The 12,313-nt window shown below is 40.8% G+C and overlaps 1 long non-coding RNA gene across 1 annotated transcript; it reads left to right on the top strand.

Moving 5' to 3' along the window:
• The first annotated feature begins 3,397 nt into the window (after positions 1 to 3,397).
• LOC123606970 lies at positions 3,398 to 4,594 on the top strand. Its single transcript, XR_006716588.1, has 2 exons — positions 3,398 to 3,661; positions 4,457 to 4,594. It is a non-coding gene; the product is annotated as an uncharacterized LOC123606970 (long non-coding RNA).
• Positions 4,595 to 12,313: the final 7,719 nt, after the last annotated feature.

Below are 12,313 nucleotides of genomic sequence, written 5' to 3'. Positions count from 1 at the left end.
CTATTCAGTTCTTCTTTCAAATATTCCAGTGCTAGAATGAAAACTACCAAAAATTGCAGTCCATTGATTAATTTGTTCAAATCTCTCCATAGTCAAGACCATATCTTGATCTATAACAGTTGGAAAATAGTTACTACAGACATTACTTTGGCTTATTTGTACATGAAGCCTCTTCTTTAAAGTCATGAAAACATTTGCATTTCCTTGTTCTAATTCTCTTATATTTTATTAGGATATCACATTTGATTGCATACGCACTGTATTTTTATTTAGAAAACCATTTTCTTTAAAATTTAAAAGTATTTTTAATCCCTTTAAGTGAGAAATCACCAAGCTTAGGTTTTCTTTTGCTTATATCATTAATAGCAAGTAATAGTTTGTATCAAAAAATTGTGGACAGCACAAGTCCTAAATTAATTTTATCTTCCACAAAGACCACATTCTTGCTCTAGATTTGAGGACATTCTATTGTTTCATTTAGCTTTCCTAATATATCTTACATCCTTTCTAAATTAAATTTAATGGCTTTAGTCAGCATTTCCATTGTGTGTCTTTTTTTAACGTTTATTTATTTATTTTGAGAGAAAGAGAGAGAGAACGTGCACACGAGAGCCAGGGAAGGGCAGAGAGAGACGAGAGAGAGAGAATCCCAAGCAGGCTCTGTGGTGACACGGGGTCTGAACTCATGAACTGTGAGATCATGATCCGAGCCACAATCAAAGTCAGAAGCTTAGCTGAGTGAGCCACCAGATGCCCCACATTGTGTGTCTTAAGTGGCCATAAGGCCAAATTTAAATGTGTCTTGTCTATGGATAGATTCAAGATATATAAATAATCTTTCAATTCCTCCAAAGAACTTCATGACTATTGGCTCAGTTGAGGCCACATCTCTAGCAACAAATTCAAACTATGTTATATATGTGCTATAAAGAATGTTTCTGGATTTTAGGCCAAAATCTAGGTTAGGTCTAGAAATACACTTATGGTTTAAGAGGAATATGAATTGCAAGAACATAATCTTGCAAAACGTGCCTCAGTTACTGTGTGCAACTGTTCAAAATACCACCCTAATTCATATGTAACTCCAGAACCATGAACTGGAACACAAAAGGAAGCAGGAAAATGGATGCCCATCGCTGCTGGGAAGTGACGCTTCCTTATTCAAAAATCTACTGGGTGCATGCTACCTGGGAGGAAGGATTTGACGAGTTAATCATTTCATCTTTTCTTTTATCAAAGTGCCTCCACCCTCACACCCTTTCTGTGCTCCAAAGCAGTAGCTAACACAACCGTATCAGCAGCAACACAACCCACAAAACTTAAAGGCATTTAGATGCAGATGTTTTTTGTTCTGAGGGCAAGAGTTTCAGAAAAGCATGTCCTTGGGGCCTGAACTGTGTTAACCAGAAGAGCAGCTGTTTGGGCCACGCTGTGCCAGTACTGATGGCCGCCAGATCCCAAGACAGAAGGGCAACCATGCGTTCTCCAGGACAGTTACTTTTTGTGTTTGTGATACGTGGGCCCTAAAAAACATAGGGTCTAGGACAGGGGCTCTCCTACTGCGGACGGAGGGCAGCCTCCCTGGTAGAATACAAAGAGCAAAGAGTATTCCCTGAGCCTGGGGACCAGGTTCACCCAGCAGAAGCTGAAACTATGGAGACATCTTTCTGGCCAGAGCTGGAGCCATGAAACCAGACGTCACTGCTGCTGGAGTTGCTACCCATGGCAGAGAACACAGGAGAAATACCCTGTCTTCGGCTCACCAGTCTTTTGCTAGAAACTCCCACTGGTGGAACCCAGATGGACACCAGCTGACACGGGGGCCTGGGGATACGCAGCCTGCAAATGTCAGTCCCCGGCAGTACAACAGAGCAAGGAAAGTCAAAGAACAAATCTGAGGGCAAACAGGCCAGGATGGACTGGCACACAATACATATTCTCATAAAGTCAGGACCAAAACAAATGTGCTCTCTCTACCACCACCGGTTAATACACTGAGGGGCAAGAGTAGAGTAGGCACCAGAAATTAAGAGTTACAACAAGTGCAGGGGTGCCTGGCTGGCTCAGTTGGTTAAGCACCCGACTCTTGGTTTCAGCTCAGGTCACGATCTCGCAGTTTCATGGGTCTGAGCCCCATGTCGGGCTCAGCGCCGGCAGCACAGAGCCTGCCTGGATTCCCTCTCTCCCTCTCTCTCTCTCTCTCTCTCTCTCTGGCCCTCCCCCACTTACTCTGTCTCTGTCTCTCTCAAAATAAATAAACTTAAAAAAAATTTAAGTTACAACAATTGCAAAGGAGAACGCAAAATGAATATTATATGTGGATAGTAGGACTGAAAACTTAATAAACTAAAAATAGATAAGAATCAATACATTCCGATAGAATAGCAGTTAACAGATTAGTTACAAAGAAAGTGAAGGCTTTATATGAAGAAAACTACAAAAGTTTATCGAGAGACACAAATGACCTGAAAAGATACAGAAACCCACCATATTCCTGAATGAAACAATTCAATTCTATAAAAATGCCAATGCTTTACAAAGTCATTCATAGATTTAAAACAGTTCCTATCAAAATCTCAAACTTTCATTGCAACTTGGAAAATAATTCTTTTTTTTTTATAATTTCTTTAATGCTTATTTATTTTTGACAGAGAGAGAGAGAGACAGAGCATGAGCATGAGCATGAGCAGGGGAGGGGCAGAGGGAGAGGGAGACATAGAATCCAAAGCAGGCTCCAGGCTCTGAGCTGTCAGCACAGAGCCCAACACAGGGCTCGAACTTACCACAAGATCATGACGGGAGCCGAAGTCGGACGTTCAACCGACTGAGCCACCCAGGCGCCCCTGGAAAATAATTCCAAAGCGCATCTGCAAAAAGCTACTAGTGGGAATAGCGAAGATATTTTTACGTGATAATTTCTCTCTCATAAGTATTAAACTACTTTTTAAAGCCACAACATTTTAAACAGCATGCTATCCACTTCTCAGACTCTGCATTTGTTCTCCAAAAGCTCCCAGATATTTTCATAAATGAAAAGAAAAAGAAACCCAATCTAATCATTCACCCAAAATCGTGGCACACGTAATTGTATCAATTTAGACCTCTTAAGGACTACAATTCCACAAGATCTGGAAATACCATGAGTGACTAACAGCCTCCCAGGCAGGCTTTGACCATTCTGGGTGCACTATAATGCCAGTAGGATGTGACCAGTATGGGTGCACTGTGATGGCATCTGGCTAATGAGATACTCTAATGCTTTCTAGACGTTCACCTCCTGGACTGAGGAGTCATGGTCTATGTGGACAGTATCTTGTTCTACTCCCTGACCTGACATCTCATCTCTGGATCCTGTAAGTGTTTGATCACCAGTTCCATCATCTGTTAGGGACTGTTTATGTCCCCTCAAAATTCACATGTTGAAGTTCTAAGCCCAATGTGATAGTATTTGGAGACGGGCCTTGGAGAGGTATTTAGGTTTAGATGAGGTCATAAGGGTGGTGTCCCCATGATGGGATTAGACATCACAAAGCTCGCCTTCCTCTCTCTGTCTCTGCCACATGAGGACAAAGAGAAAGTGGTCACCCTTAAGCCAGGAAGATAGTTCTCATCAGAACTCAATCATTCCAGCACAATGATCTTGGACTTCGCCTACGGAACTGTGAGAAATTAAATTTCTATTTTTTAAGCCACACAGTTGATGGGATTTTTGGTGGCAGCCCAAGCAGATTAAGACAGCACAATCCCCGTAACAATTTAACAGAACCCAAGTGTGGACCATGATGTGGAGTGTCTCCTCCCCATCTTCCTGATCAAGTGCAATTATCCACATGCTGCTGGACAGGGCATTAGTAGTTCTGGGATAGGACAGGACAGGCCCCAATTTCTCTTCCTAGATATTGCTATTTCCTGGAATTTTCTGTTTATTACCAGTAGTTCTAGCTCTCTCTCTTCTCACCTTGACAGCTATGGTTGCTGACCTCATTCATTTCTTCCACATTTGCATGTGCAAGCACTGTCCTAGGTTCTTGAAGAAACATAAGTGAAAAACCAAGAAAGATTCCTGACCTCATAGAGCTTATATTCTAGTAGTGAGAGACAAATAATAACCAACTTAATAAAAAAATAAGTCATGTAGTATTGTAGAAGATGATAAATGTTATAGGAAAAAAATAGAGCAGTGGGTAACAATGTTATGGACTGAATGTTTGCACACCCCCAAAATTCATAAGTTGAAACCCTAACCTTCAATGTGACTGTATTTATAGATAGGGTCTTCAGGAGGTAACAGAGTTTAAATAAAGTCATAAGGATTAGGCCCGGTAGAACTGGTAGCTTCATAAAAAAAATAATAATTAAAAAAATAAAAAGGAAGAGGTCTCTGTCTCCCTCCCTCCCTCTCTCTCTCTCTCAATGTCTTAATCTTTCTCTTGATCTCTCTTTTCTCTTGGCCCAGAGGAAAAGCCATTTGAGGACAAAGCCATCTATAAACAAGGAAGAGAGCCCTTATCAGGAACCTAAATGACCAGCACTTTGATCTGGGACTTCCAGCCTCCAGAACAGTGAGAAAATAGACTTTTGTTGTTGAAGCCCCCCAGTCTGTGGTATTTTGCTCTGGCACCTGAGCAGACTACTGCAAAGAGGAATCATCGCATTAAAAAGAAAAATGTATATAATCTTTGGAAAGCACCAGAGAATTTCAGGGGTTGAAGACCTTATTTACCCAACTCTCTCTCTCTCTCTCTCTCTCTCTCTCTCTCTCTCTCTCTCTCTCACACACACACACACACACACACACACACACACACACACACACACACTGGCTCCCCACAGCATGGCCAGGGCTCACCCAGCCAACCCCAGACTCCAACTTGGCATCACAGAGCAGTCTCACCAGAGAGAGCCTTAGGTGTGCCAATTTCCACTCCTCCTCCATTTCCCACAGGCCTTGCAAGCACCTCGCCTCAGAAAGGGAATTACTGGGGCGCCTGGGTGGCGCAGTCGGTTGAGCGTCCGACTTCAGCCAGGTCACCATCTCGCGGTCTGTGAGTTCGAGCCCCGCGTCGGGCTCTGGGCCGATGGCTCGGAGCCTGGAGCCTGTTTCCGATTCTGTGTCTCCCTCTCTCTCTGCCCCTCCCCCGTTCATGCTCTCTCTCTGTCCCAAAAATAAACGTTGAAAAAAAAAATTAAAAAAAAAAAAAGAAATCAGAGTTGCTTGATTTGAATTAAAGGTAACTTTAAAAAGCCTCCACCCGGGGCGCCTGGGTGGCGCAGTCGGTTAAGCGTCCGACTTCAGCCAGGTCACGATCTCACGGTCCGTGAGTTCGAGCCCCGCGTCAGGCTCTGGGCTGATGGCTCAGAGCCTGGAGCCTGTTTCCGATTCTGTGTCTCCCTCTCTCTCTGCCCCTCCCCCGTTCATGCTCTGTCTCTCTCTGTCCCAAAAATAAATAAACGTTGAAAAAAAAAATTTTTAAAAAAAAAAAGAAAGGGAATTACTTGCCAACAAAGACCTACGTGGGACTTGGGGGCACTGCCCTGGGGCACTTCATTACAGGGAGCTCCCACAGCCACAGCCTGCAGGAGCTGACACACAGAAAGAAGCTCATTCATAACAAGCAGCAAGCCTTTGTCAAGTTACCATTTCACGTGTGCCAAGCAGTTAAACTCCCTGGGAGGCGCCCCCTCCTAGAAGGGAATAAAAATAGTTCTGCCAGGGAGAACCATCCACCCAAAGCATCTGTGGTCATTTAGCCCCACTGCAGTCGACCCCAGTGGTGCAGCATGAACAGCAATCAGAGCTCCACAAGTAGCCAGAGGATCTTGGGAATGTAACATGCTCAAAAGAGAATCTAATTGGATCCATGCTCAAAAATGAAGGTTCAAATATTTACATTGAAGTACTATTTGTAACGGGATTCACAAATGTCCAACAACAGGGGTTAGATGAATAAATCATAACATAGTCATTCAATGGAATGATAAGAAGTCATTAAAATAACATTTTAAAGGAGTATTTAAGGGGGTGCCTGGCTGGTCAGTAGGAAGAGCATGTGACTTTTGACCTCAGGGTAGTGAGTTCGAGACACACACTGGATGTAGACATTAGATAGATGACAGATAGATACATAGGTAGATAGACAGACAGACAGACGGATGGATAGATGATAGATAAAATTTTAGGGATGCCTGGCTAGCTCAGTCAGAAGAACATGTGACACTTGATCTCGGGATCATGAGTTCAAACCCCACATAGGGTGTAGAAATTACCTAAATAAATGAAACTTTAAAAAAATAAAGGAAAAAATAAAGGAGTCTTTAGGATGTAGAAAAACACTCAAGAGATGCTGTTAGGTGCAAAGAGTAGAATATAAAACTGTGGATGAAATATGGTCTAAATTTTATAAAGAAAAATCAATCACAAGGAAATACATCAAAATGTTAGGATTTTTCCTGGATTTTTTCTCTTTAGAGGGTTTATATTTTCTAGATTTTTTTAAAGATTTTATTTGTAAGCAATCTCTACACCCAATATGGGGCTCAAACTCACGACCATGAGATCAAGTGTCGCATGCTCTACCAATTGAGCCAGCCAGGTGCCCCGATATTTTCTACATTTTGTACAATAAACATGTATTACTTAATTGTCTAAAAATAGCTATATTAAGATAATAAAGTTACTCATATTCGAACTTTTATGTGTATAATTAATTTCTCATGCAGCCAGGTTTCCCTAGGTTCCAGCTGAACAAATTCATTCAAAAGCCCAAAATCTATGAAAGAATCACTGACATCCAAAATTAAAAGTGTTCTCCTTAGAGATAATTCTGCCTCTAAGGGCTTTGAATTGTATATTTTTGCCTTACTCTTTTTGACAGTGAAGATTCTTTTTGGGAGAAAAAAAAAGCCATGGCTTTCCCAGGTTTCTCTGTTCATTGCTTTAAATTTTCCATCTTTTTATGACATGTGCAGGCAAAACGCCATCTCTTCCCTCAACTGGATCATTATGTTTTGATCTGACAGGCATGGGCTATAAAGAAGCACAGGTGTGGTTCAGGACCTTAAATGGTTTTGCCAAGTTCACAAGGCTGGCTATGAGAGGACCTAACAGGTGGGGCTCTATCCTGAGCTGAGCAGGAATGGTAAGGATAGGGTGAGTCACCCACCAGAACTAGAATCACAACAACAGAATGTAAAATCAAGATAACGGGACCCAAAACGTCCACAAAATGAGAGAGGACCAAGAGCCAGAGAAGAAGCAAGGATTGTGGACCAGGGCCAGGATAATCCTGTCAGGAAAACCTCTAGAATAAACTCAGATAACTGGAAGGGAAGGCTATGAGCATCAGGTCCCCATTTGTTGGTTGCCTACTCAGTCCGGGCATTGCATAGATGACTTTTGACTTAATCATCATGAGAATTTTATAAACCAATACTATCCACATTTATCAGGTGAAGGGACCCACTCAGAGAGTGATTTGCCAAAGTTCATCCAGCTGGTAAATATTGGGGCAGGGATTTAAATTTAGATATAGCTAACTCTAAATGCCACCTCTTGGCACTGTGAATCTGCCACAGACCCTAGAAGAGACAATGGAAAGAAAGGTGACTTCCTAGGGTCAGAGGTGGAGATACATGGTGAGAGTGTGCCTATAATATCCCTGACGGTCAACCAACCCCAAGAGGAAATAATCTGAGGTAAGATGCATGACTGTGTACAGAATATGACAATGAGTCTATCTGAAGTGAAAGTAGTTAGTTTAGAACCCAAATTGAAAAACACCTTTCCAGAGACCAGACAGGGTTGACAGACAGCTCACTGAAAATGAAGCTGGTTTAGGCTTTCACAAAACCATACAGCAAGCACTGTTTGTAAATTTGAAAAAAATCTAGATTGATAAGAGTCAATACTACAAACACCTATATTTTGAATTTTCGGCATTGTAGTAAAGATTGTGTGTGTGTGTGTGTGAGTGTGTTTGCACGTGCTCATGTTTATGACTGACTTATACAGATTCACTTGCTTAGGCTGACATTAGAGATTGATCTCAAAACGAAACTGATCTTGGGGACTGGGTGGCTCAGTCAGTTAAGCTTCTGACTTTGACTCAGGTCATGATCTCAAGGTTCGTGAGTTCGAGCCACCCCGCCCCACCCCATCAGGCTCTATGCTAACAGCTCAGAGCCTGGAGCCTGCTTCAGATATTATGTCTCCCTTTCTCTCTCTGCCCCTCCCCTGCTCTCCCCCCCACCCCCCAACCCGCTCTCTCTCTCAAAAATAAGCATTAAAAAATTTTTTTTAAAAAGAGAGAAACTGATCTCTCTCCATTGATAACAGCAATTACCAAGGTTTATACAAAATGAGACTAGAGGGAAGAGATGGGGACCCGTTTCTGTGTTGCTCTGTTGTCTGCATTTTGCCTGTCCACAATCGGCCACTTGAGCACTCTACCAGGGGAAGCTCCTCCCACTTCCCAATTTCGCCCCCATCAACAGGGCACTAGAAGACTTGTGACCTTATTCCCTTTAGCTGTGATCCTTTAACAAGCATTTCTAGTAGTGGACCCTACCAAACCAATAAAGGTTTTTAAAGTCATGTCTAGTACTCTTTTCTAGAAAATTTTACAGAAAATTTAGAAAATTCAAAGCAAAAAGAAGAAAATAAAACTCATCTGTCAGAATTTTGCTGTATAGACTTTAGATAGCTGTACAAAAACAGACACTTACAAATACATATATACAAAAATCATTCTCAATGCATTATGTTGTCAAATGCTTTCTCTACATCTACTGATATAATCAGATGATTATTCACACGGAATAAATCCCACTTGACTGTGGTGTGCACTTTGTTTTATACATTGTCAGATTTGATTTGTTAATATTTTGTTGAGGATTTTTGTATCAATGTTCATGAGAGATATTGGTCTGTAGTTTTCTTGTCTCAAAAGTCTTTCCCTGGTCTTGGTATTAGGGTAATATTGGCCTCAGAATTAATTAGCAAGTGTTCCCTCTGCCTCTGCTGTCTCAAAGAAATTGTAGAGAATTGACATCATCCCTTTCTTAAATGTTTGGGAGAATTCACCAGTGAATCTGTCTGGTGCTTTTTAATTTGGAAGGTTATATATTACTGATTCAATTTCTTCCATAGATAAAAGCAAAATCAGATTATCTCTTCTTGTATGAGTTTTGATAGATTCAAGGATGCGGTCCACTTCATCTAGATTATCAAATTTATAAACATGAAGTTACTCGAAATATTCCTTTATTCTCCTTTTAATATGCATAGGATGAGTAGTGATGGCCCCTCTTTGATTTCCAATACTAGTAATTTCTGTCTTCTCTCTTTTTCTCTTAGTTAGCTTGGATAGAAGCTTATCAACTTTTATTGATCTTTTAATAAAAAAACGGTGAACACCTGGCTGGCTCAGTCAGTTGAACGCCTGACTTCTGCTCGGGTCATGATCTCATGGTTCATGAGTTGGAGCCCCACGTCGGGCTCTGTGCTGACAGCTCAGAGCCTGGAACCTGCTTGGGATTCTGTCTCCCTCTCTCTCTGCCTCTCCCCAGCTCGTGCTCTGTCTCCCTCTCTCAAAAATAAATTAAAAAAAATTTTTTTTTCATTTGTATTGATCTTTCCAAAAAACTATTTTTTTTACTTCATTCATTTCCTGTTTTCAATTTCACTGATTTCTGCTCTGATTTTATTTTTCTTCTGCTTACTTGAGATTTACTTTGTCCTTCCTTTTTTCTTAGTTTCCTAAAATAGAAGCTTAGATTGTTGATTTTAGATTACTTTGCTTTTCTAACATAAGCATTCAATACTATAAATTTTCTTCTAAGTCATGCTTCTACTACATGCCACAAATTTCGAAAAGTTTTATTTTCAGTTTCATTTCGTTCAAAAGATTTTTTAATTTTTTGTAAGACTTCCTCTTTGACCCATGTCTTATTGAGAAGTGTGTCATTTACCCTCCAAGCATTTCAGGATTTTCCAGCTCTCTTTCTATTATTGATTTCTAGTTTAATTCCTTTGTGGACTGAGAGCAGACACTCTGATGTCTGGTTTTTTAATGTGTTAACACATGTTCTGTGGCCCAGAATGTGGTCTATCGTTGTGAATGTTCTGTGTGACCTTGAGAAAAAAGTGTATTCTTCCGTGGTTAGATGAAGTAGTCTATAAATGTCAATTATATCATGTTGATTGATTATGCTATTCATTGCAATGACGTCCTGACTGATTTTCTGCCAATTACTGGTAGACGGGTGTTGAAATCTCCAAGCATAACAGTATATTCATCTGTTTCTACTTTTGCAGCTCTGTCCGTTTTTGCTGCACATATTTTGATGCTCTGTTTTGGGGTATGTCTCTTATTATCCCTGTTAATTTTCCTTGTTCTGAAGTCTACTTGTGTGAAATTAATATTACTATTCCAACTTTCTTTTGATTAGTGTTAGTATGGTATATCTTTTTCCATCTCTTTTAATCTGTCTTTCCTTTTAGTGTATCTTTTCCTCTATCCACTTAATATTTAAAGCGGGTTTCTTACAAACAACATATAGTTGGGTCTTGGGTTTCGTTTAGTTTGGTTTTTTGATCTACTCAGACTATCTCTGTTTTTTAATTGGTGCATTTAGACCACTGACATCTAAAGTGATTATTGGGGGTGCCTGGGTGGCTCAGCCAGTTAAGCATCTGATTCTTGATTTCAGCTCAGGTCATGATCTCATTCATGGTAACAAGATCGAGCTTGCATGGGGCTCCATGTTGGGCATGGCTTCTGCTTAAGATTCTCTCTCTCCCTCTATTTGTGACCCCGTATCTCCCTCTCGAAAAATAAAAAATAAAGTGATTATTGATATAATCAGATTAATATTTACCATATTCGTTACTGTGTTCTGCTCATTGCCCTTATTCTTTGTTTCTTTTTTTTCTTCCACTCTTTTCTGTCTTTTGTGTTTTTATCTGAGCATTTTATGATTCCATTTTCTCCAGTTACTTAGCATATCAATTATACATGTTTTTTTTAACTTTTGTTTTTAGTGGTTGTCCTAGAGTATATCATAAATATTTATAACTAATCCAGGTCCCCTTCCAAATTACACTATCCTACTGCATGGGTAATGCAGGCATTTTTTTAATGTTTATTCATTTATTTTGTCAGAGAGAGTGAGCACAAGCAGGGGAGGGGCAGAAAGAGAGGGAGAGAGAAAGAATCCCAAGCAGGCTCCAAACTGTCAGCACAGAGCCCAACTCAGGGCTTGAACTCATGAAACATGAGATCATGAGCTGAGCCAAAATCAGGACTTGGATGCTCTACCTACTGAGCCACCCAGATATCCCTAATGCAGGCATTATAATAGGGTACTCACAATCCCTCCTTCCCATTCCATATAATATTACTGGCATTCATTTTCTTAGCCGTAAATTATAATCAACTAATGCATTGTTTCTAATTATTATTTTGAGTAACTGTTATCTGATAGGTTGATTAAGAATAAGAAAATAAGGGGGTGCCTGGGTGGCTCCATCGGTTGAGTGCCGACTTCAGCTCAGGTCATGATCTTGTGGTTTGTGAGGTCGAGCCCCACGTCGGGCTCTGTGTTGAACGCTTGCTCAGAGCCTGGAGCCTGCTTCAGATTCTGTGTCTCCTTCTCTCTCTGCCCCTCCCCCGCTCACGCTTTGTCTCACTCTGTTTCTCAAAAATAAATAAATGTAAAAAAATTGCTTTTTAAAGAATAAGAAAATAAAGGATTTACTTTATCCCTATTTATTCTTTCTCTAATGCTCTTTCTTTCTTCATGTAGACCTGAGTTTCTAACCTATATCATTTTTCTTCTTCTAAAGAACTTTTTGGGGTATCTGGCTGGCTCCATCAGAACAGCATGTGACTCTTGATCTCAGGGTCCTAAGTTTGAACTCCACGATGACTGCAGAGATTACTTTTTGAAAATAATTTAAAAAAGAACTTCTTTTGGGGGGTAGTTCCTGAAGAACCTCTTTTATTTTCTTTTTTTTTAAAGGATTCTTTTAATTTGAGAGAGAGAGAGAGAGAGAGAGCCCGCACTCACACACATGCAAGCAGAGGAGGGGCAGAGGGAGAGAGAAAGAGAATCCCAAGCAGGCTCCATGCTCAGGGCAGAGACTGACATGGGGCTCGATCCCACAATCCTGGGATCATGACCTGAGTTCAGATCAAGAGTCCAATGGTCAACCGACTGAGCCACCCAGGCGCCCCCCCAAAAATAGATTACTTATATTCTTAAGTAATCTCTACACTGAACATGGAACTCGAACTCACAACCCAGAGATGAA

This window comes from Leopardus geoffroyi, chromosome A2, assembly GCF_018350155.1.
Source record: "Leopardus geoffroyi isolate Oge1 chromosome A2, O.geoffroyi_Oge1_pat1.0, whole genome shotgun sequence".
NCBI classification, from domain to species: domain Eukaryota; kingdom Metazoa; phylum Chordata; class Mammalia; order Carnivora; family Felidae; genus Leopardus; species Leopardus geoffroyi.
Note: the sequence above shows the minus strand (reverse complement) of the source record. Positions and strands in the feature narration are given on the sequence as shown.